The sequence below is a fragment of the Cherax quadricarinatus genome, chromosome 57 (assembly GCF_038502225.1).
Source record: "Cherax quadricarinatus isolate ZL_2023a chromosome 57, ASM3850222v1, whole genome shotgun sequence".
NCBI lineage: Eukaryota > Metazoa > Arthropoda > Malacostraca > Decapoda > Parastacidae > Cherax > Cherax quadricarinatus.
Window position 1 is genome coordinate 21,569,177 of NC_091348.1, and position 25,872 is coordinate 21,595,048.

The following is a 25,872-nucleotide window of genomic DNA, read 5'->3' on the forward strand; positions in this document are numbered from 1 at the left end:
TATACATACACACAATGTAACCACGTATATGTAGGTATACATACACACAATGTAACCACGTATATGTAGGTATACATACACACAATGTAACCACGTATATGTAGGTATACATACACACAATGTAACCACGTATATGTAGGTATACATACACGCAATGTAACCACGTATATGTAGGTATACATACACGCAATGTAACCACGTATATGTAGGTATACATACACACAATGTAACCACGTATATGTAGGTATACATACACGCAATGTAACCACGTATATGTAGGTATACATACACGCAATGTAACCACGTATATGTAGGTATACATACACGCAATGTAACCACGTATATGTAGGTATACATACACACAATGTAACCACGTATATGTAGGTATACATACACACAATGTAACCACGTATATGTAGGTATACATACACACAATGTAACCACGTATATGTAGGTATACATACACACAATGTAACCACGTATATGTAGGTATACATACACACAATGTAACCACGTATATGTAGGTATACATACACACAATGTAACCACGTATATGTAGGTATACATACACACAATGTAACCACGTATATGTAGGTATACATACACACAATGTAACCACGTATATGTAGGTATACATACACACAATGTAACCACGTATATGTAGGTATACATACACACAATGTAACCACGTATATGTAGGTATACATACACACAATGTAACCACGTATATGTAGGTATACATACACACAATGTAACCACGTATATGTAGGTATACATACACACAATGTAACCACGTATATGTAGGTATACATACACACAATGTAACCACGTATATGTAGGTATACATACACACAATGTAACCACGTATATGTAGGTATACATACACACAATGTAACCACGTATATGTAGGTATACATACACACAATGTAACCACGTATATGTAGGTATACATACACACAATGTAACCACGTATATGTAGGTATACATACACACAATGTAACCACGTATATGTAGGTATACATACACACAATGTAACCACGTATATGTAGGTATACATACACACAATGTAACCACGTATATGTAGGTATACATACACACAATGTAACCACGTATATGTAGGTATACATACACACAATGTAACCACGTATATGTAGGTATACATACACACAATGTAACCACGTATATGTAGGTATACATACACACAATGTAACCACGTATATGTAGGTATACATACACACAATGAAACCACGTATATGTAGGTATACATACACACAATGTAACCACGTATATGTAGGTATACATACGCACAATGAAACCACATATAGATAGGTATACATACACACAATGTAACCACGTATATGTAGGTATACATACACACAATGAAACCACGTATACGTAGGTATACATACACACAATGCAACCATGTATACGTAGGTATACATACACACACACAATTCAACCACGTATATGTAGGTATACATACACACAATGCAACCACGTGTAGGTACGTATACATACACACAATGCAACCATGTATACGTAGGTTACATACACACACACAATTCAACCACGTATATGTAGGTATACATACACACAATGCAACCACGTATAGGTAGGTATACATACACACAATTCAACCACGTGTAGGTAGGTATACATACATACACACAATTCAACCACGTATATGTAGGTATACATACACACAATGCAACCACGAGTAGGTAGGTATACATACACACAATGCAACCATGTATACGTAGATATACATACAATTCAACCACGTATATGTAGGTATACATACACACACACAATGCAACCACGTATATGTAGGTATACATAAACACAATGCGACCACGTGTAGGTAGGTATACATACACACAATTCAACCACGTGTAGGTAGGTATACATACATACACACAATTCAACCACGTATATGTAGGTATACATACACACAATGCAACCACGAGTAGGTAGGTATACATACACACAATGCAACCATGTATGCGTAGGTATACATACACACAATGAAACCACGTATACGTAGGTATACATACACAATGCAACCACGTGTAGGTACGTATACATACACACAATGCAACCATGTATACGTAGGTATACATACACACACACAATTCAACCACGTATATGTAGGTATACATACACACAATGCAACCACGTGTAGGTAAGTATACATACACACAATGCAACCATGTATACGTAGGTTACATACACACACACAATTCAACCACGTATATGTAGGTATACATACACACAATGCAACCACGTGTAGGTAGGTATACATACACACAATTCAACCACGTGTAGGTAGGTATACATACATACACACAATTCAACCACGTATATGTAGGTATACATACACACAATGCAACCACGAGTAGGTAGGTATACATACACACAATGCAACCATGTATACGTAGGTATACATACAATTCAACCACGTATATGTAGGTATACATACACACACACAATGCAACCACGTATATGTAGGTATACATAAACACAATGCGACCACGTGTAGGTAGGTATACATACACAATTCAACCACGTGTAGGTAGGTATACATACATACACACAATTCAACCACGTATATGTAGGTATACATACACACAATGCAACCACGAGTAGGTAGGTATACATACACACAATGCAACCATGTATGCGTAGGTATACATACACACAATTCAACCACGTATAGGTAGGTATACATGCATACACACAATTCAACCACGTATATGTAGGTATACAAACACACAATGCAACCTAGTGTAGGTAGGTATACATACACACGACGCAACCACGTGTAGGTAGGTATACATACACACACACAATTCAACCACGTATAGGTAGGTATACATGCACACAATGCAACCATGTATACGTAGGTATACATACACACAATTCAACCACGTGTAGGTAGGTAGGTATACATACACACGCAATTCAACCACGGACAGGTAGGTATACATGCACACACAATAAAACCACGTACAGGTAGGTATACATGCACACACAATACAACCACGTACAGGTAGGTATACATGCACACACACAATACAACCACATAGAGGTAGGTATACATGCACACACAATAAAACCACGTACAGGTAGGTATACATGCACACACACAATACAACCACGTACAGGTAGGTATACATGCACACACAATAAAACCACGTACAGGTAGGTATACATGCACACACAATACAACCACGTACAGGTAGGTATACATGCACACACAATACAACCACGTACAGGTAGGTATACATGCACACACACAATACAACCACGTACAGGTAGGTATACATGCACACACAAAATAAAACCACGTACAGGTAGGTATACATGCACACACAATAAAACCACGTACAGGTAGGTATACATGCACACACACAATACAACCACGTACAGGTAGGTATACATGCATACACAATAAAACCACGTACAGGTAGGTATACATGCACACACAATACAACCACGTACAGGTAGGTATACATGCACACACAATACAACCACATACAGGTAGGTATGCATGCACACACAATACAACCACGTACAGGTAGGTATACATGCACACACAATACAACCACATACAGGTAGGTATACATGCACACACAATAAAACCACATACAGGTAGGTATACATGCACACACAATAAAACCACGTACAGGTAGGTATACATGCACACACAATAAAACCACGTACAGGTAGGTATACATGCACACACAATAAAACCACGTACAGGTAGGTATACATGCACACACAATACAACCACGTACAGGTAGGTATACATGCACACACAATAAAACCACGTACAGGTAGGTATACATGCACACAAATGATAAAGCTTTTGAACTAGGGAAAGAGACCCAAGCAGCGAGCAGCGAAGAAACGGGGCCAGGAGATATGCAATAATCGCGAACAACCTATACAAGATACACAAGAACCAGGAGGGAATTCGAGTTATAGCTCCAGGTCTTTCGTGTTGCAATCAGCACATCATCAGGAGCTTGCAGTGTTGCAGAAATTAATAGGAAGTTCAGGTAATCCTTCCCTTGAACGGATCTACCTGGATTTCCTACTCAACCAAGCTCCTGATGATATGTTGATTGCAACACGAAAGACCTAGAGCTATCATTCAACCCCTACCGTGGATGTTTTGAATATATATATATATATACATAATATATATATATATATATATATATAAATATATATATATATATATATATATATATATATATATATATAGTAGTAGGTTGGTAGACAGCAACCACCCAGGGAAGTACTACCATCCTGCCAGATGACTGTGAAACAAAAACCTGTAACTGTTTTGCATGATGGTAGGATTGCTGGTTTCTTTTTCTGTCTCATAAACACGCTAAGATAACAGGGATATCTTGCTACTCCTACTTACACTTTGGTCACACTTCACAGACACGCACATGCATATATATATATACATACATCTAGGTTTTTCTCCTTTTTCTAAATAGCTCTTGTTCTTTTTTATTTCTTCTATTGTCCATGGGGAAGTGGAAAAGAATCTTTCCTCCGTAAGCCATGCGTGTCGTATGAGGCGACTAAAATGCCGGGAGCAATGGGCTAGTAACCCCTTCTCCTGTATACAATTACTAAAAAAGAGAAGAAGAAAAACTTTATAAAACTGGGTTGCTTAAATGTGCGTGGATGTAGTGCGGATGACAAGAAACAGATGATTGCTGATGTTATGAATGAAAAGAAGTTGGATGTCCTGGCCCTAAGCGAAACAAAGCTGAAGGGGGTAGGAGAGTTTCAGTGGGGGGAAATAAATGGGATTAAATCTGGAGTATCTGAGAGAGTTAGAGCAAAGGAAGGGGTAGCAGTAATGTTAAATCATCAGTTATGGAAGGAGAAAAGAGAATATGAATGTGTAAATTCAAGAATTATGTGGATTAAAGTAAAGGTTGGATGCGAGAAGTGGGTCATAATAAGCGTGTATGCACCTGGAGAAGAGAGGAATGCAGAGGAGAGAGAGAGATTTTGGGAGATGTTAAGTGAATGTATAGGAGCCTTTGAACCAAGTGAGAGAGTAATTGTGGTAGGGGACTTGAATGCTAAAGTAGGAGAAACTTTTAGAGAGGGTGTGGTAGGTAAGTTTGGGGTGCCAGGTGTAAATGAAAATGGGAGCCCTTTGATTGAACTTTGTATAGAAAGGGGTTTAGTTATAGGTAATACATATTTTAAGAAAAAGAGGATAAATAAGTATACACGATATGATGTAGGGCGAAATGACAGTAGTTTGTTGGATTATGTATTGGTAGATAAAAGACTGTTGAGTAGACTTCAGGATGTACATGTTTATAGAGGGGCCACAGATATATCAGATCACTTTCTAGTTGTAGCTACACTGAGAGTAAAAGGTAGATGGGATACAAGGAGAATAGAAGCATCAGGGAAGAGAGAGGTGAAGGTTTATAAACTAAAAGAGGAGGCAGTTAGGGTAAGATATAAACAGCTATTGGAGGATAGATGGGCTAATGAGAGCATAGGCAATGGGGTCGAAGAGGTATGGGGTAGGTTTAAAAATGTAGTGTTAGAGTGTTCAGCAGAAGTTTGTGGTTACAGGAAAGTGGGTGTAGGAGGGAAGAGGAGCGATTGGTGGAATGATGATGTAAAGAGAGTAGTAAGGGAGAAAAAGTTAGCATATGAGAAGTTTTTACAAAGTAGAAGTGATGCAAGGAGGGAAGAGTATATGGAGAAAAAGAGAGAAGTTAAGAGAGTGGTGAAGCAATGTAAAAAGAGAGCAAATGAGAGAGTGGGTGAGATGTTATCAACAAATTTTGTTGAAAATAAGAAAAAGTTTTGGAGTGAGATTAACAAGTTAAGAAAGCCTAGAGAACAAATGGATTTGTCAGTTAAAAATAGGAGAGGAGAGTTATTAAATGGAGAGTTAGAGGTATTGGGAAGATGGAAGGAATATTTTGAGGAATTGTTAAATGTTGATGAAGATAGGGAAGCTGTGATTTCGTGTATAGGGCAAGGAGGAATAACATCTTGTAGGAGTGAGGAAGAGCCAGTTGTGAGTGTGGGGGAAGTTCGTGAGGCAGTAGGTAAAATGAAAGGGGGTAAGGCAGCCGGGATTGATGGGATAAAGATAGAAATGTTAAAAGCAGGTGGGGATATAGTTTTGGAGTGGTTGGTGCAATTATTTAATAAATGTATGGAAGAGGGTAAGGTACCTAGGGATTGGCAGAGAGCATGCATAGTTCCTTTGTATAAAGGCAAAGGGGATAAAAGAGAGTGCAAAAATTATAGGGGGATAAGTCTGTTGAGTGTACCTGGTAAAGTGTATGGTAGAGTTATAATTGAAAGAATTAAGAGTAAGACGGAGAATAGGATAGCAGATGAACAAGGAGGCTTTAGGAAAGGTAGGGGGTGTGTGGACCAGGTGTTTACAGTGAAACATATAAGTGAACAGTATTTAGATAAGGCTAAAGAGGTCTTTGTGGCATTTATGGATTTGGAAAAGGCGTATGACAGGGTGGATAGGGGGGCAATGTGGCAGATGTTGCAAGTGTATGGTGTAGGAGGTAGGTTACTGAAAGCAGTGAAGAGTTTTTACGAGGATAGTGAGGCTCAAGTTAGAGTATGTAGGAAAGAGGGAAATTTTTTCCCAGTAAAAGTAGGCCTTAGACAAGGATGTGTGATGTCACCTTGGTTGTTTAATATATTTATAGATGGGGTTGTAAGAGAAGTAAATGCGAGGGTCTTGGCAAGAGGCGTGGAGTTAAAAGATATAGAATCACACACAAAGTGGGAGTTGTCACAGCTGCTCTTTGCTGATGACACTGTGCTCTTGGGAGATTCTGAAGAGAAGTTGCAGAGATTGGTGGATGAATTTGGTAGGGTGTGCAAAAGAAGAAAATTAAAGGTGAATACAGGAAAGAGTAAGGTTATGAGGATAACAAAAAGATTAGGTGATGAAAGATTGAATATCAGATTGGAGGGAGAGAGTATGGAGGAGGTGAACGTATTCAGATATTTGGGAGTGGACGTGTCAGCGGATGGGTCTATGAAAGATGAGGTGAATCATAGAATTGATGAGGGAAAAAGAGTGAGTGGTGCACTTAGGAGTCTGTGGAGACAAAGAACTTTGTCCTTGGAGGCAAAGAGGGGAATGTATGAGAGTATAGTTTTACCAACGCTCTTATATGGGTGTGAAGCGTGGGTGATGAATGTTGCAGCGAGGAGAAGGCTGGAGGCAGTGGAGATGTCATGTCTGAGGGCAATGTGTGGTGTGAATATAATGCAGAGAATTCGTAGTTTGGAAGTTAGGAGGAGGTGCGGGATTACCAAAACTGTTGTCCAGAGGGCTGAGGAAGGGTTGTTGAGGTGGTTCGGACATGTAGAGAGAATGGAGCGAAACAGAATGACTTCAAGAGTGTATCAGTCTGTAGTGGAAGGAAGGCGGGGTAGGGGTCGGCCTAGGAAGGGTTGGAGGGAGGGGGTAAAGGAGGTTTTGTGTGCGAGGGGCTTGGACTTCCAGCAGGCATGCGTGAGCGTGTTTGATAGGAGTGAATGTAGACAAATGGTTTTTAATACTTGACGTGCTGTTGGAGTGTGAGCAAAGTAACATTTATGAAGGGATTCAGGGAAACCGGCAGGCCGGACTTGAGTCCTGGAGATGGGAAGTACAGTGCCTGCACTCTGAAGGAGGGGTGTTAATGTTGCAGTTTAAAAACTGTAGTGTAAAGCACCCTTCTGGCAAGACAGTGATGGAGTGAATGATGGTGAAAGTTTTTCTTTTTCGGGCCACCCTGCCTTGGTGGGAATCGGCCGGTGTGATAATAATAAAAATAATAATATATATATAGTTTGTATCAGGCTGAGATAGCTTGCTTAATATAACCTTGTGTGAAATGGTGTGTCATGGTTCACTTAAGAGATACGTGAGGCAGGTCCAACATACCCAGTACCCCAGGCATCCCCTACCCTGTGTGGAGGTGGTGTTTCCTGCCTTCTTCCCCCACCTTCACCTCTGTGTGTCGGGGGGATGGGGGGTCTCTGGCTGGTGTTGCAAGAAGCAGTAGGTGGACGGGGAGATGTTAGAGGGAGTGGTACGTGGAGTAGTGGTGACATACACCTGTCTCCCGAGGTTGACATGAGCCAGATAAGATGAGCCAACATGTGTTGGTCTGGCCCACGTATGAACTGACTTCACAAGCAACATCACTGAGAGCATGTAGAAGCAGTCCTCGAATACGCAGCGCTAGTGTTGTGCGGTGTACCTGCTCAGAGTACCCCCTTCCCCTCCCCCTCCCCCTCCCCCTCCCCCCCCTCCCCCTCCCCCCCTCCCCCTCCCCGGCAGCACTACCATGAACAAACACTGTTCCAATGAAGCTCCTTAATCATTAGAAGCGTATAAGAAGAGACATGATCAGGACATACAAGATACTCCGGAGCTTAGAAGAAAAAGGGGTCCATGTGGAAGAGAAAACAGAGAGCCGAGATATAAATTCAGTCAGAGAGACATCAAAGGTAATTTTTTTAGTAGAAGATTAAAGGAAGTTGATTGTCATTGAGAAAGAGAGACAGACTTCTTTACTGATTCAGATCTACACACGGTTCTTTATGCCAGCTGTTCAATAGTTAAGAAGCTGGCCGGGAGCTGGAGCTGAACCTCAACAAGCCCAGCTATTTCTAAATGATGAGTGGTAAAAAGACTCGTGTACAGCTCAAGACATTAAATAAATGTGCTGGAGTGTACGCAGTGTGTTTCCCACACACCCAGGTAGTGCAACACATCTGCAACACAAGACTGAGAAGGAACTAGAGTGAGCAACACAGTGACTCAGCCGATGCTGACTTTATACACGGAACGAAAACACAAATGGCAAGGTTGTTCCACGTCACTCTGGAAAGCTCAGAAGCGGAACCAAAGTTGAAGCTCACCCCCCGCCCACACACACACATAAATGCACATACATACACGGTTTATTCTGTCTGTCTGTCTGTCTCTCTCTCTCTCTCTCTCTCTCTCTCTCTCTCTCTCTCTCTCTCTTCAAGAGAATTTTTCCCATGTCAAGCTTCATTATATCTCACACAAGTCATTACTGGAATACCAAACACAAGAACCTCACAAGTTGCATACCAACAACTAAGATACTTCCTACTTTTCCTCCTCCTCACTCTCCTTCATCTCTCCTACTCTCACTCGTGGAATAAAAAGTTAGAACACAGGGGTAAGTGGAATTCCAGCAGCAGCAGCAGTCACCTTGGTAGCATGACAGGTGAGTAGTGGAGGCCCTGACCTCCTGTGACCCCCACATATATACACACGCACGTACACACACACACACAATTTGGTAGGAAATGGAACAATCTGGAGTGTGATGTACTGGAAGCAGGATCCACACAGCTTTAAGAAGAGGTATGATAAAGCTCTTAGAACAGGAAAAGAGTGGACCTAGTAGCGACCAGCGAAGAGGCAAGGCCAGGAGCTGTGAATCGACCCCTGCAACCACAAATAGGTGAGTACACACACACAGTGACTTGTAGTTATGTGGTGTGGACATTCCCCGCTCAACGCTAAAGATTCCAGGGTCGATCCGGGACGAGACCTGTGTGAAGTCTCGTTACTTATACCTAAATGACCTGTCAAAGGAGATACAATGTCGTGTAACCTTGATTACCGATGACTTGCTCTAAATGAAAAAAAAGGGGGGAGGACAGAGCCAGGCTGCGAGAGTGGTTCAAACATGTTATTGAACTTGAACCCAAACAAGTGTAGGGTCCCCAATGGAAATATAAAGGATCCCAATGGACATAAGTCACTCTGACTTTTTTGGATTATCCCAGGTTCTCTACACATATGCTGCTATGTATGATAATCTATATAACTATGTATACCTGAATAAACTTACTCATACAAATCGTGGAGGCAGAGAGAACACCAGCAAATGAAAGAAATTACAAACATGCATGGAAAAGGATCTTGAAATAGCCATAACACCTTCAGAGATACACTTAAAGCCAAATATTATATGCAGTATTTCCCACCAGAACGAACAACATAAGAGCTTTCAGGAACCTTAACAGAGAATACCTTAGGTCGTTCAGAACACTGTATATAGCGTACACCAGGCTTAATAAACACAATGCAGCATCAGCACGGAACCCACACCTGAAAAAACATGCACAGAACCTCGATAATGTCGAGAATTTTGCAACCACTCAGTCCCTGTAACTAGTCTAAACAACAGAGCGACCTTAGAAGATAGTAGAATTTACAAAACACTCAGAGGATTGATCAGAGGGGTTGATGACAGACGTGGGAGGAAATAAATGGAAGCTAAGCGCACTGACAGTAGGAAATACCTCATTGTAATCAGAGTAATAAGACACTGGAGAGAGGTAGACAGGGAAGTGGTGGAGATTAACTCCGTGTAGTTTCTTAAGTTGTTATGATAGATCCATCAAGGACGAGAACCAATAATGAAGGCGAGTTGAAGGCTAAGCCGAGTCTCCCTCCCACACACACACACCACTGAATACATACACCAGGTTCATATACATCCTCTTTAATTTTCACAGTTCTAGAACGCTATTTCCTGACATTCATAGTGTTTAGTCATCAGCTCCCCCGTCTCTCTCTCTCTCTCTCTCTCTCTCTCTCTGTCTGTCTGTCTCTCTCTCTCTCTGTCTATCTATCTATCTATCTATCTATCTATCTATCTATCTTTCTATCTCTCTCTCTCTCTCCCCTTCAAGGTGAAGGAGGGGTAACAGGTAAATACTGGAGGGATCCCACTCATCATGTGCTCACGTCGTGGGATCCTTCCCAACCTTCACCATTCACGAGATGATCCTCCCTACCCCACCACCCTCTCCCTCAACCCCTTTTCTCACCCCTCCTCCCTCACCCCAATTGCCTCCAACACTCTCAAGATTATGGCAACGTGAATTTCAGCTTGTTATGGGTGATACTTTTACATTACATTCACGAGGTGGGGAGCGCAAAATCCGTACGGCTCATACAGTGCCTGGGGGAAATGAGAGGGAATCAAGTACAAGCCACAGAAATGGAGGACAGGCAAAATACCTTAGATCAAGAGCCCCTCACAGGCATCAAGTAACGTCAGTTGAGAAGATGAAATATCAAGAGGTAAATCTACCAAGCTTTTCTTCCTACCATGTTATTACCATCTGTGTAACTAAATAAATAATAACGTTATGGGCGTCCCTACGGTAGTACTTTTCATACAGCCGCACACTGCGAGTGTTCCAACACTCTAACTGCAGTGCTTGGTAACGTAGCCGCACACTGCGGCGGTGGTGAGTACCTGGAAGTTACCTGGAAACGATTATAGGGTGACTGCCCCTGTGGACGGGTCGCAGATCATGCCTCCCAGCTGCTGGCCTGATCGACAAGGCTATTGGTACCAACCGCACGCAGACTAACGCATGCACCAAAGTTAAACTGATCATGAACTGACGAGGAATTTATCAAGCTCCCTCTTGAAGACAAAAGTTTCTTGGTTATTTTCTCGGTACACGAAGGGAAGGTGTCAACAGTCTTGGTCCCCTTACACACACTGAGTTCTCATACCAGAAGACTTGTTTACTCGCCTGCACCCCCCCCCCTCCTTCAATAACAAAGACACTACAGAGTTTATCAACACAATGTGCTTATTTTAACAAATAATAAAATATATACGAATATCATTAACTCCCTGAACGCTGACAGCCAGTAACTCGCATTAAGATTTCAGTAATCTCTGTCTCAGATCTCCCTAATTAAAGCGAAAGCTATACAGAATGTGCTAAGAGATGAGCGTACCTTGCAGCAACACATCCTGGCAGGCTCTACCTAACACACTCAAGACACTGCAAAATATACTCACGGGAAAAGAATGGGGAAGGAGAGGCAGTTTATCTTGCCTTGAGGTTGGTGAGGGTCAACACAGGTTTTGTGTCGCGTAACTTGCGTTAAGCTACACGGAACACAGCAGTGCCTGGACACGGCAGTGCATGGAAGACTAGTCTACACGGAACACGGCAGTGCCTGTAAGACTAGGCTACATGGGACACGGCAGTGCATGGAAGACTAGTCTACACGGAACACAGCAGTGCCTGGAAGACTAGTCTACACGGAACACAGCAGTGCCTGGAAGACTAGTCTACACGGAACACAGCAGTGCCTGGACACGGCAGTGCCTGTAAGACTAGGCTACATGGGACACGGCAGTGCATGGAAGACTAGTCTACACGGAACACAGCAGTGCCTGGAAGACTAGTCTACACGGAACACAGCAGTGCCTGGAAGACTAGTCTACATGGAACACAGCAGTGCCTGGACACGGCAGTGCATGGAAGACTAGTCTACACGGAACACGGCAGTGCCTGTAAGACTAGGCTACATGGGACACGGCAGTGCATGGAAGACTAGTCTACACGGAACACGGCAGTGCCTGGAAGCCTAGTCTACACGGAACACAGCAGTGCCTGGAAGACTAGTCTACACGGAACACAGCAGTGCCTGTAATACTAGGCTACACGGGACACGGCAGTGCCTGGAAGACTAGTCTACACGGAACACAGCAGTGCCTGTAAGACTAGGCTACACGGGACAAGGCAGTGCATGGAAGTCTAGGCTACACGGAACACGACAGTGCATGGAAGACTATGCTATACGGGACACGACAGTGCATGGAAGACTACGCTACATGGGACACGACAGTGCATGGAAGACTAGGCTACATGGGACACGACAGTGCATGGAAGACTAGGCTACACAGGACACGGCAGTGCATGGAAGACTAAGCTACACGGGACACAACAGTGCATGGAAGACTAGGCTACATGGGACACGACAGTGCATGGAAGACTAGACTACACGGGACACGACAGTGCATGGAAGACTAGGCTACATGGGACACGACAGTGCATGGAAGACTAGGCTACACGGGACACGACGGTGCATGGAAGACTAGGCTACACGGGACACGACAGTGCATGGAAGACTAGGCTACATGGGACACGACAGTGCATGGAAGACTAGGCTACATGGGACACGACAGTGCATAGAAGACTAGGCTACACGGGACACGACAGTGCTATACGGGACATGGCAGTGCATGGAAGACTAGGCTACACAGGACACGGCAGTGCATGGAAGACTAGGCTACATGGGACACGACAGTGCATGGAAGACTAGGCTACACAGGACACGGCAGTGCATGGAAGACTAGGCTACATGGGACACGACAGTGCATGGAAGACTAGGCTACACAGGACACGGCAGTGCATGGAAGACTAGGCTACATGGGACACGACAGTGCATGGAAGACTAGGCTACATGGGACACGACAGTGCATGGAAGACTAGGCTACATGGGACACGACAGTACATGGAAGACTAGGCTACATGGGACACGACAGTGCATGGAAGACTAGGCTACATGGGACACGACAGTGCATGGAAGACTAGGCTACACGGGACACGACAGTGCTATACGGGACATGGCAGTGCATGGAAGACTAGGCTACACAGGACACGGCAGTGCATGGAAGACTAGGCTACACGGGACACGACAGTGCATGGAAGACTAGGCTACACAGGACACGGCAGTGCATGGAAGACTAGGCTACATGGGACACGACAGTGCATGGAAGACTAGGCTACATGGGACACGACAGTGCATGAAAGACTAGGCTACATGGGACACGACAGTGCATGGAAGACTAGGCTACACGGGACACGACAGTGCATGGAAGACTAGGCTACATGGGACACGACAGTGCATGGAAGACTAGGCTACACGGGACACGACAGTGCATGGAAGACTAGGCTACATGGGACACGACAGTGCATGGAAGACTAGGCTACATGGGACACGACAGTGCATGGAAGACTAGGCTACACGGGACACGACAGTGCATGGAAGACTAGCTACATGGGACACGACAGTGCATGGAAGACTAGGCTACACGGGACACGACAGTGCTATACGGGACATGGCAGTGCATGGAAGACTAAGCTACACAGGACACGGCAGTGCATGGAAGACTAGGCTACATGGGACACGACAGTGCATGGAAGACTAGGCTACACAGGACACGGCAGTGCATGGAAGACTAGGCTACATGGGACACGACAGTGCATGGAAGACTAGGCTACATGGGACACGACAGTGCATGGAAGACTAGACTACACGGGACACGACAGTGCATGGAAGACTAGGCTACATGGGACACGACAGTGCATGGAAGACTAGGCTACATGGGACACGACAGTGCATGGAAGACTAGGCTACATGGGACACGACAGTGCATGGAAGACTAGACTACACGGGACACGACAGTGCATGGAAGACTAGGCTACATGGGACACGGTAGTGCATGGAAGACTAGGCTACATGGGACACGACAGTGCATGGAAGACTAGGCTACATGGGACACGACAGTGCATGGAAGACTAGGCTACATGGGACACGACAGTGCATGGAAGACTAGACTACACGGGACACGACAGTGCATGGAAGACTAGGCTACATGGGACACGGTAGTGCATGGAAGACTAGGCTACCTGGGACACGACAGTGCATGGAAGACTAGGCTACATGGGACACTGTAATGCATGGAAGACTAGGCTACATGGGACACGACAGTGCATAGAAGACTAGGCTACATGGGACACGACAGTGCATGGAAGACTAGGCTACATGGGACACGGTAGTGCATGGAAGACTAGGCTACATGGGACACGACAGTGCATGGAAGACTAGGCTACATGGGACACGACAGTGCATGGAAGACTAGGCTACACGGGACACGACAGTGCATGGAAGACTAGGCTACATGGGACACGACAGTGCATGGAAGACTAGGCTACATGGGACACGACAGTGCATGGAAGACTAGGCTACATGGGACACGACAGTGCATGGAAGACTAGGCTACATGGGACACGGTAGTGCATGGAAGACTAGGCTACATGGGACACGGTAGTGCATGGAAGACTAGGCTACATGGGACACGACAGTGCATAGAAGACTAGGCTACATGGGACACGACAGTGCATGGAAGACTAGGCTACATGGGACACGGTAGTGCATGGAAGACTAGGCTACATGGGACACGACAGTGCATGGAAGACTAGGCTACATGGGACACGACAGTGCATGGAAGACTAGACTACACGGGACACGACAGTGCATGGAAGACTAGGCTACATGGGACACGGTAGTGCATGGAAGACTAGGCTACATGGGACACGACAGTGCATGGAAGACTAGGCTACACGGGACACTGTAATGCATGGAAGACTAGGCTACATGGGACACGACAGTGAATGGAAGACTAGGCTACACGGGACACTGTAATGCATGGAAGACTAGGCTACACGGGACACTGTAATGCATGGAAGACTAGGCTACATGGGACACGACAGTGCATGGGAGACACGTCCAACCAAGAAAATGAATATAGATATTTTAATTATAACCAAGTTTGACTCAAGGAAAACTACCCTTGTGTGTGAGTCGTTGTGGTGAAGGTTTGTTGTTGTTATATATGATTTCTCGGAGACTTGTGGGTGACGGGAGTACTGAGTCTGCAAGGTAAAGGGAGGAAGGAAGGCCGTCAACGTGACAGGGGGAAATGATGATGATGATGATGATGATGATGATGATGATGATGATGATGATGATGATGATGATGATGGTGATGGTGATGATGATGATGGTGATGGTGATGGTGATGGTGATGGTGATGGTGATGATGACGATGATGATAAAGATAATGATCATGATGATACTCGTGGGAAAATGATCAATAATGAGTGATTATACATCACCTGGTGAAACTGTAAATAATAAATTTTGATTCAAGGAAGCTCAACCTATTTCACATTGTTGTTATTGTGGTGTAAGTTAGGAGAACATAATTGGTAAAATAAGATTTTCTTTAGATTACTAACTCCGGAGGATCATTAAGAGGAAACTTTGATGCTGGAGAAGAGCTATTCACTAATAACCCGTTTCGGTCAGGCTCAGACCATTAACTAGTCTCACTGACACACGAAGGTAAGAGAGCCAGTATATATGCGAGAGAAGGGCAGGAAGGGGACAAAGAGATGAGGAAGAAAGAAGGAAGTGGAGATAGTAGTGGAAGAGGAAATGCTGGTAGTGGAAGTAGTAGTATAGTAGTAGTAGTAGTATGTAGGGGGAGTAGTGGTAGTGGCACAAAAGGCAGGAAGTGGAGTGAAGCGAGGCGATAGTAGTAGTAGCAATAGTAGTAGTGGAGTAAGTCAAAGGGCAAGGAACACTGCAGGAGAGCTAATGACCCACGAGGGTAGGACAAACACAGTGGGAAAACTAAAGGACAGAACACACCTAAGCAGAAGAAATGAAGACTAAGAAAATATAGAAAGGGAGAAGAGGTAAGGAGAGGAGGCGATAAAGATCAGGTCAAGTCTCGAGTGCTTTTGAAGTTTGCAATATTTGAGAATGTAAGGAGAAAAGAAGGCATCTACAGAGACAAAGCCAAGACTAAGATTCATATTAAGAAAGGTGTGTATAAGGGATGCTTCTACTACTACTCTCCTACTATTACTACTACTATCGCTTCGCTTCACTCTACTTTCTCTTATGTCACTACCACTACTCCCCCTACCTACTACTGACACTACTACTTTACACAAACAACCCGCACATAGGAGAGAGGAGCTTACGACGACGTTTCGGTCCGACTTAGACCATTTACAGTCACACTAACGAAAAGGAGAGGAGTGAGTATATATAGGCCAGGAGGTGGTAGTAATGGTGGTAAAGATAGGTAGAAGGTAGTAGTGAGGGAGGTAGTAATGGTAGAGGTGGAGTCAAATACTAAGAAAGAGCACTGCAAGGAAGCTAGGTGCCCACAGAGGGTAGGAGCAAGAACACAGAGGGGGGGGGGGAATTAGTGAAGGAACAAATGCCCAAGGCAGAAGAAAGAGGAAGAGGGAGAAGAAGAAAAAGGAATCAGGTTAAGTCATGGGTGTTCTGAAGTTTGGAGCATTTTACAATGTAGTAGGAAAGGAAGGCATCTATCGAGACGAAGCCAGGACTAAGATTCATACAAGGAAAGTTGTGTATAAGGGAGCATTCAACCAGACGGCGACTGTGAAAGTTAGAAGTAGGGAAGACAGTTTTAGCAGAAAACCAGTCAGTAGGATGACTGTGATCTCTGACTTCCACTACCAGCATTACCTCTACCATTGCTGTCTCTATTTCCTTCCTTCTTCTTCCTCTCTTTTTCCAGTCCCTGCCCTCCTCTCTTATATATACTGGCTCTCTTATCTTCGTGTGTTAGTGTGACTAGTTAATGATCCAAGTTGGACCGAAACGTCGTCATAAAGGTTCGTTCTCCTATGTCCGGGTTATTTGTGTTTTGTTCCAGTCACGGTATTGTGCCTTTGTGTTCTTTCTGTAGAAGAGCTCTTGGTTCAAGGAATTAGAACTGTCTTTCCCTTCCTATGATTAAGCCTGATTACCTTCCATCCCCAGGCACTGTGTGATCCTTAAGATTTATTACTTTTGTGTTTATAATCATGATAATGATGATGATATTAACCTAGGATAATGCAAGACAATTACATTGTATTCTTATCGTTACTTGGGGGCGTTGTTCCATTAACGTTCAGGTACCTACTTACTGCTAGGTGAAGAGGGACATCAGATGGAGACTTGCCCATACGTCTCGCCCTACCTGGGGATGCTGGTTGTACATGAGATGTGATGTTCTTACCTGTGTTGTTGACCTGACCAGTTGAATGTCAGTGGTGATCTGAGAGAGACTGGAGAGCTAGTGTGGGCACCTGTGCTGATGATCACTTAGGAGAATAGCCAGTGTGAGTCTTGCGCCACCTCAACAGGTCACTAACACCACCGCTTAACTACTCGCTTGTGTAGTCAGGGACACACGTGGCTCAAGAGTGAGGGTGTTCTCTCAACCCTCTCTTCCTTACCACTGCTGCCAACATAGAGCACCACCACCACCACCACCACCACCACCACCACCAGTCCTTCCACCACCACCACCACCACCACCAGTCCCTCCACCACCACCACCACCAGTCCCACCACCACCACCACCACCAGTCCCTCCACCACCATCACTACCTCCATCAGGTTCCCCCTATCACTACCACCATCAAGCCCCCATCACTACCACCATCAGTCCCTTTCACCATCAGTCCCTCCACCACCATCAGGCCCTCCACCACCACCATCAGTCCCTCCACCACCACCATCAGGCCCCCATCACTACCACCATCAGGCCCCCTTCACTACCACCATCAAGCCCCCATCACTACCATCATCAGTCCCTCCATCACCACCATCAGTCTCTCCATTACCATCAGGTCCTTCACCACGATATCATCAGTCCCTCCACAACTACCAGCATCAGTCCCCCCACCACTGTCATCAGTCCCTTTACTACCATCACCACCACCACAGTGATGGTGGCAGTGTAGATTCGCTCATCTCTGGCTGTTAGACTCAGCACCAGCCATCAAATCCACTCAGCAGTGAATCAGTCGTGACTGTGATGAATACTGTCCCTATTTTCTTGCTGAAGATTGTCTCCTTGATGTTGTAATGTTGTCACTGTATTGCATATACTTGGCAGGAAGCACATCCTTTCCGGCTACTCCTGGTGGACAGCCCAAGCGGCTCTTGGTGCCCTATACAGAATGATCCTGCTCAACACTTTTTATTCTGCTATCCAAGGTTCTATTGTGCCCGTGCCAGACTCAACCAGGACTTAACACAATAAAAGATATTCTATATCCTCGAGTTCCAGTCCTTTTCAACGGTTTTGTTTTCCACCCACATATTCGCGTTCATATTTTTTCTTGCATATTTTAGTCATTGGACCTCATTTGGGGTGAGCAAGGTCCAAGGACCGAAACGTATCCAATAAAGATGTAGTCTTTTCTTCGCATTCCTTTCTCTAGGACACGGGCGGGTTGGGTAGTACCTAAGAGCTAAGTAAACGTGTCATCACCAGACTTCAGACTTCTAGGAACACGGCTCATACGGTACAAGCCGTCGTAGCCCTAAAATCCAGTGGATCATCAAGGCTGGTAGGTTGCTTAATGAGGTTTAAAGTTTAATTACTACACAAGGGTCATTAAGACTGTATGTCACCTATGCACTACTAGTCAAAAATACTCTAATACCTGCCAATCAATTAATCAATTAATCAGTTTATTTCCACATGACATGTCATTTGTACAAAATTGGATGGCATTACATCTCTCACATGTAAAGTCTCTTAGTTAAGGAGAGCAAACTCGGTGTATATACTCAGCTGAGAAATACTAACCTCTCAGTGTATATACACACTGAGGAAATACACACCTCTGTGTATATGAACTGTAAGTTTATGTAGGTAAAATTATGCAAGTACAATTACACAACTGTCCTACATAATGTGTAAGTTACTTAGGATAACCTGAGAAAAGCCAGACAAGGTGATTTATTTCCTCTTAATTTATATACACTGAGAAATGCGTGCCTCTGTGTATATAAGCTGAGATATACAAACCTTTCCAGTGTATACACTCCAAGACTCAACCTCAACAACCACACATATAGGTGGGTACGCTGAGAAACATACATATCTATGTACACACAGCATGTCTAGCATATACGTCCAAGTTTTGTGTGATTGACTTATGCTCATGAAGTAGTAGTAGTAGTAGTAGTAGTAGTAGTAGTAGTAGTAGTAGTAGTAGTAGTGGTAGTAGTGGTGGTAGTGGTAAAAGTAGTAGTAGCAGTAGTAGTGGTAATAGTAGGAGTGGTGGTAGCAGTAATAGTAGTATTAATATCAACAATAACAACAACCATAAAGCCAATAACAACAGGCTCATGTTGGTCAGTCTTCTCCAGAGGTCGCAGCATCGCCCGCTGACAGAACTCAATGGTTATACTTAATAATAACTCCATAAGTAGTGATTATATTGCTTCTTAAGTTGTGTAAACTCTTAAAAACAACAGTAACAACACGTCCCAGTGTTACAATAGAAAAACTATAGAGTGTACGTGTTGGTGGCCTTTATCAACCTAACAACAAGAAAAATTTCTGGTATCAGGATATGTGGACCCGGGCCAGCCCCCTGTCCTGGCAAACCTTTCTAAACCTAAAAAGTATGTGGGAGGTTCTACGCTCATTTCCTTGCCCGCCGGGCACGATACAGGAGGGGCATCTTTCAGTGGCTCAGTTTTGACCCGCTTCATTTTTTCGCTCTGCAGATATTTAACGGTTTTGATGTGAAGCCGGTTCCTGAACTCAGAAGAGGATGCGGACGTCCTGCTCTGCTGGGGCTTGACTTGTTTCTATTTACAAAGGAGCTCGTGTTCCATTTTCTTTCATCGCCCACCCTTGAGAAATATCTCTTCTTCGTACACATGGAATCAGGCCTCGATACGACATTAGCTTTCAGTGCCTCTTATAACCCTAATAAGGAAAGTAAGTTACTTTGTCTGACTTTTTGGGTTATCCTGGATAACCTACACATGTGCTGCTATGTATGACAATTTATGTAACTGTATTTATATGTACCTGTACCTGAATAATATTACCTAAACGGCTTAATTATAGTCAGCTATATTTTCCCCTCTGCAGATATTTATTTAACGGTTTTAGTGGGAAGCCGGCTGCTACTCTTAGGTGAGGGGTCTAAGTTAAAGTCAAAGATATATTTCCACATGATACCTGCTGCCAGACGTGAACCAGACATGAGACGTTTTCCACTACAATGAAATAACTGACCTCCATATCAACTGCACCAGTGTTTAACGGGAAGACAACATGGCAGAAAACCTGATCAACTAAATCTCCAAGGAAATGACAGGTCTGTAGGACTTTTTTCTTCAGTGCCAAACGAGGGAAAGAATTGAGCATTTAAACATGGCTGACCGGCATCCAAACAGCCGCTACTGCCAGACGTACAACTAGCGAAGTGAAATTCTCATCTTTACTGACGTTCATCTGTTGACAGTAGCATCATATCTGTACCACCATCATATCACCTGTACCAGTGCTAACGAGAGGGAAACACAGGAGACATCGTCAAATCAACAGTACAAAACTCCAAGGTTATAGGTCGGATATCCCTCAGTGCCAGTCGTGAGAAAGAAGTGAATAGTTAAACAGTCAAGGTTAATGTTATAGTAGCTGACCTATATTCAGCTGACCAGTGTACAGTGAGAGAATCATAGCAGAAAACGCCAAATATATCTATAAACTCAAGGAAAGTCAGGTTGTAGGTGGCGTTACTCCCCTCAGTGTTTTAAAAATGGCTGAGTCAGCAGACCAGGTCAGGAGACAACAACACCACACAACCCCCGATAAATGGAATTGAGGGGGATTTGGAAGGATAAAACCAGGGAAAAGTGAGCAGTGAAGAGGGTTTTGAAGAGGAAATTTTACTAGTAATTCAGTGGTGATTGCTAAAGCAGATACTAAGTGTACTAGGGAAAGGAAAAGAGAAATAAATATTATTGTATATGAGTAAAAGAGCGAAGAGTGAAAATGGCAGGCATTAGGGGGGTACAGGCTGCCATAATTATATTTATATTTCTTCTTCAATTCCATGAAGAAAGTAATCAGTCATGGGGGCTGGAAAAGATGAATGGAGTAACAGCGCCCTGGACAGTAAAAGCCCAACAGTTGCCATCCTACCAGAAAAGTAAATGTCACTATCGCCGCAAGGTATGGCAACACCGCATACCTAAACAAAAACAATGGCACACAGCTCTTATTGTAGCGCTCTTAAGTGGTGATATCCAAATTAATCCAGGACCTCAAACTATTGTGCAGAGGCAAAACAGACAGATAAATGACGGCAATAATGACGGTCTAGTAGCTAGGAATGATAACCTTAACTCCATATGTAATGCATACATAGGTCAATGTGAGACAATACAGCCATTATTATCTCAAACACTACCAAACAGGTGCATACACTGTACTAAAGTACGCATGAAAAACAGAAAAGGCACCTTATGTAAAATGTGTAAGGGGTGGGTGCATGATGGATGTATGTACAATTATAGCAACGGTGCCAGAATTCATTTTGTGTGTAACAAATGCACTTTGGCACAGTTACCCTTTAGCAGTGATGACATTGATTTACCTAATTTTAATACAAATGACCCATTGCCATATATTGATGATTATGATTGTTTTATGAAAACAGGCCTTCACTTTATTCATGTCAATGCAAGATCACTTCTTCCTAAATTGGCAGAGATTAGGATTCTAGCTAACAAAATTAGGGCGGCAGTTATAACCATCTCTGAATCTTGGTTGGATGATACGGTGACTGACGACGAGGTCAAAATAGATGGTTACAATATAAAACGCTTAGATAGGAACAGAAAGGGTGGTGGAGTATGTGCCTACATTAGAAATGACTTAGCTTACAACCCAAGACCTGATTTAAATAACAATAAACTGGAGATTCTATGGTTTGAAGTGCTGCTTCCTAAGACCAAACCCATCTTAGTAGGAACTAGTTACCGCCCTCCTACCCAGGACCAGTTCTTAGAAGACTTTTCCAGAGTCTTGTCCGGAGTTGAAAACAATTGCGAGACAATAATACTGGGCGACTTTAATATCTGTTTTCAGCAGCAAAATAACGGGCTATGCAAAAGGTATAAGCAAATTCTAGGATTAAATAGTTACACTCAACTAATTAATACTCCAACCCGGATCACACAGTTCTCAGCCACCCTAATTGACCACATACTTTGTAACCGCTCTGAGAACATTAGTCAGTCAGGCGTCATTACCACAGGTCTTAGTGATCATTTCATCATTTACTGCACCAGGAAAATAACTAGGGATAGGATAGGCCTACACAGGACAATAAAAATGAGGTCAACTAGAAACTACAGTAAAGAAACACTGGTAAATAGGCTACACAATTGTGACTGGACAGAGATAACAAGTTGCACGGACGTAAACGATGCCTGGGAAAAATTCAAAACAATGTTCACTACCATCCTTGATAATATTGCACCAGTTAAAGAGGTTAGGATTAAACGAAGAACTGAACCCTGGATGAATACTGAGATATTAGATAATATGAAATTCAGAGACCAGCTGCTAAAAAGATTTAAAGCAAACAGACAGGATATTGCAGCACTAAATGAATTCCAAAGGGTGAGGAACAGAGTACAGAGACTTATAAAAGGAGCAAAGGCAAAGCACTACTGCTCAAAAATTGAAGAGTATAAGCATAACCCCAGAAAGCTCTGGCAACAACTAAAACAGTTGGGGTATAGCCATAAGCCAGTAGATAGGTCTAACATAGTACTCACTATCGATAATGAGGTATGCCACGAAACATCTAAGGTGGCAAATTGCTTTAATTCCTACTACACATCTGTTGCATCAACACTAGTAAGTAAACTACCAGCTGCATCAAATACCTTTAACACAGACTCTGATAAGTTTCAAACATACTATACCAATAAAGGGGTAACCCCAAACAGTTGTCAACTAGTAAGTGTATCTCATGACTTTATTCAAAAAGAACTAAGCAGGTTAAACCCAACTAAGAGCACAGGCCCTGATAACATCCCGTCTAAGTTCCTAAAAGATGGTGCTTCTGAACTGTCAATCCCTATTGCTCACATAATAAATCTATCAATCACCACTAATACAGTACCGGAGGGGTTCAAGGAGGCCAGAGTCACTCCTATCTTCAAGAAAAATAGTAGGTCTGATGTAAGCAACTATAGGCCTGTTAGTATACTCAGTATAATATCTAAAATTCTAGAGAGGGCGGTGTATTCTCAAGTAGTTAAGTACCTTAATGACAACAACATTCTCCATAGCTATCAATCGGGCTTTAGAAGATCCTACTCAACCGACACCTCCCTTATTAATCTGATGGATTACCTGAGAACTGAAATGTCAAAGGGGAACCTCATAGGCATGGTAACCTTAGACCTGCAAAAGGCCTTCGATACTGTCAACCACAATATATTATGTAATAAACTTCAAGCTATTGGTATAGGTTCTGTAGACTGGTTTAAGTCCTACCTTAGCAACAGGAGACAAATAGTCAAAATCAACAAAACAGAATCAGAACCCCTGCCGATAACATGTGGAGTTCCCCAAGGTAGTATTCTGGGTCCCTTATTATTCTTATGTTATGTCAATGATATGCCTATCAGTGTCAAGTGCAAACTCCTACTGTATGCAGATGACAGTGCTCTGTTAATGTCAGGTAAAGACCCACAAGATATTGCTAATGTTTTAACACTGGAACTGGAGTCCTGCAGCAAATGGTTAGTAGACAACAAACTATCATTACACCTAGGGAAAACTGAAGCCATTCTCTTTGGCACGAAACATAAACTGAGAAGGGTAAATAATTTTAATGTTCAATGTAATGGGGAGCCCATCACTTTGGTTTCATCAGTAAAATATTTGGGAATCCCCTTTGACCCATGCATGTCAGGAGAATTGATAGGGAACAGTGTAGTAAAGAAAGCGAATGCCAAACTGAAGTTCCTGTATAGACAAGCACAGTGTCTACCTACTGAGGCTCGCAGGACCCTATGTCTAGCCCTTATACAATGCCATATGGATTACGCTTGCTCTTCTTGGTACTCTGCCTTGACAAAAAAACTGAAAGATAGACTGCAAATCACCCAGAACAAAATCGTAAGATTCATCCTGGGGCTGGGACCAAGAGAACATGTAGGCCAGGATGAATTACAGCAGTTGGATATGCTGAATGTTGAAGACAGAGTAAAACAACTGAAGCTAAATCATGTTTATAAAATTGCTCACAAACAATGTCCAGAATATCTTGCTGTCAATTTTGTCAAGGTTGGGAACCAAAGCAATCATAGTACTAGGGGGAGAGAGCACAACTTTGTAGTACCCACAGTCAGTGGCCAGGCTTCAAACACCTTTTATTGTACAGCAATAAAGGAATGGAACAGACTACCCGCACATGTCAAAGCCAGTCATAGCGTGAACCAGTTCAAGAAGAGTGCCAAAAGGTGTCTGATGAATGTAGCTACAGAAAGGGAGGGGAATGATTTTCTATTTTTTAGCTAACATACGTGTAAATTTTACCTTATTCCTTGTAATGACCCTCGTATTGTAGATAGTCTTAATGACCTTGGTGTAGCAGATAGTCTTTTTAGTATGATAATAAGATGTTATCTTCATTGTAGAATAATAAGAAAATATTATAACCTTTATACTATAATAATAAGGTAAAAGGACCCCAATGGAAATAAGTCACTCTGTCTGACTTTTTTGGGTTATCCTAGGTTCTCTACACATATGCTGCTATGTATGATAATTCTATGTAACTGTATTTGTGTATACCTGAATAAACTTACTTACTTACTTACTTACTTGAGCATTTCGGGCAAACATAAATGTGGGTGCCCCACGCTGTTGTTGTTAGGTTTATAGGGCCACTGACAGCTTGCGCCGTATCAAACCCTGCCTTCCAGTGTCCTGAAAAAACCTCGACCACAATGGAAGGAAGTTGACTAATGGCTGTTCGTATCATATGTTCCCAGTGCGCCCTAAGGCCAGCATGAAGGCGCAGGTATAGGCCAGGATCTTCTGACGGTCTGGGGGGGTCAAGCCCATATCCACTGAGAAGAAGTACAGTCAAAGACTGCCCCGAATGTGCGCAAAGCCGCACAAAGAGGGTCCACCTGGTATAATCGGGAACTTTTGTTTCTGGTTCAGTTTACAAAGGGACACTTGTTCTCTTTTCTTTCATCTCCCGGCTTTGGGCAATATATCTTCTCCGTACCCCGGGAAGCAGGACTCGATACGA

The 25,872-nt window shown here is 43.3% G+C and overlaps 1 protein-coding gene across 4 annotated transcripts in view; it reads right to left on the bottom strand.

Moving 5' to 3' along the window:
* The window catches only part of LOC128693538 (glycine receptor subunit alpha-3), a 91,062-nt gene extending 73,036 nt beyond the window's left edge, over window positions 1-18,026 (bottom strand). Inside the window, exon 1 of one of the 4 annotated variants that reach the window (XM_070097418.1) lies at window positions 17,787-18,026. The gene's annotated coding sequence lies outside the window, so the exon portion shown is untranslated. The remainder of the gene's footprint in view (window positions 1-17,786) is intronic. The other 3 variants (XM_070097417.1, XM_070097419.1, XM_070097420.1) reach the window with 3 other exon arrangements.
* Window positions 18,027-25,872: the final 7,846 nt, after the last annotated feature.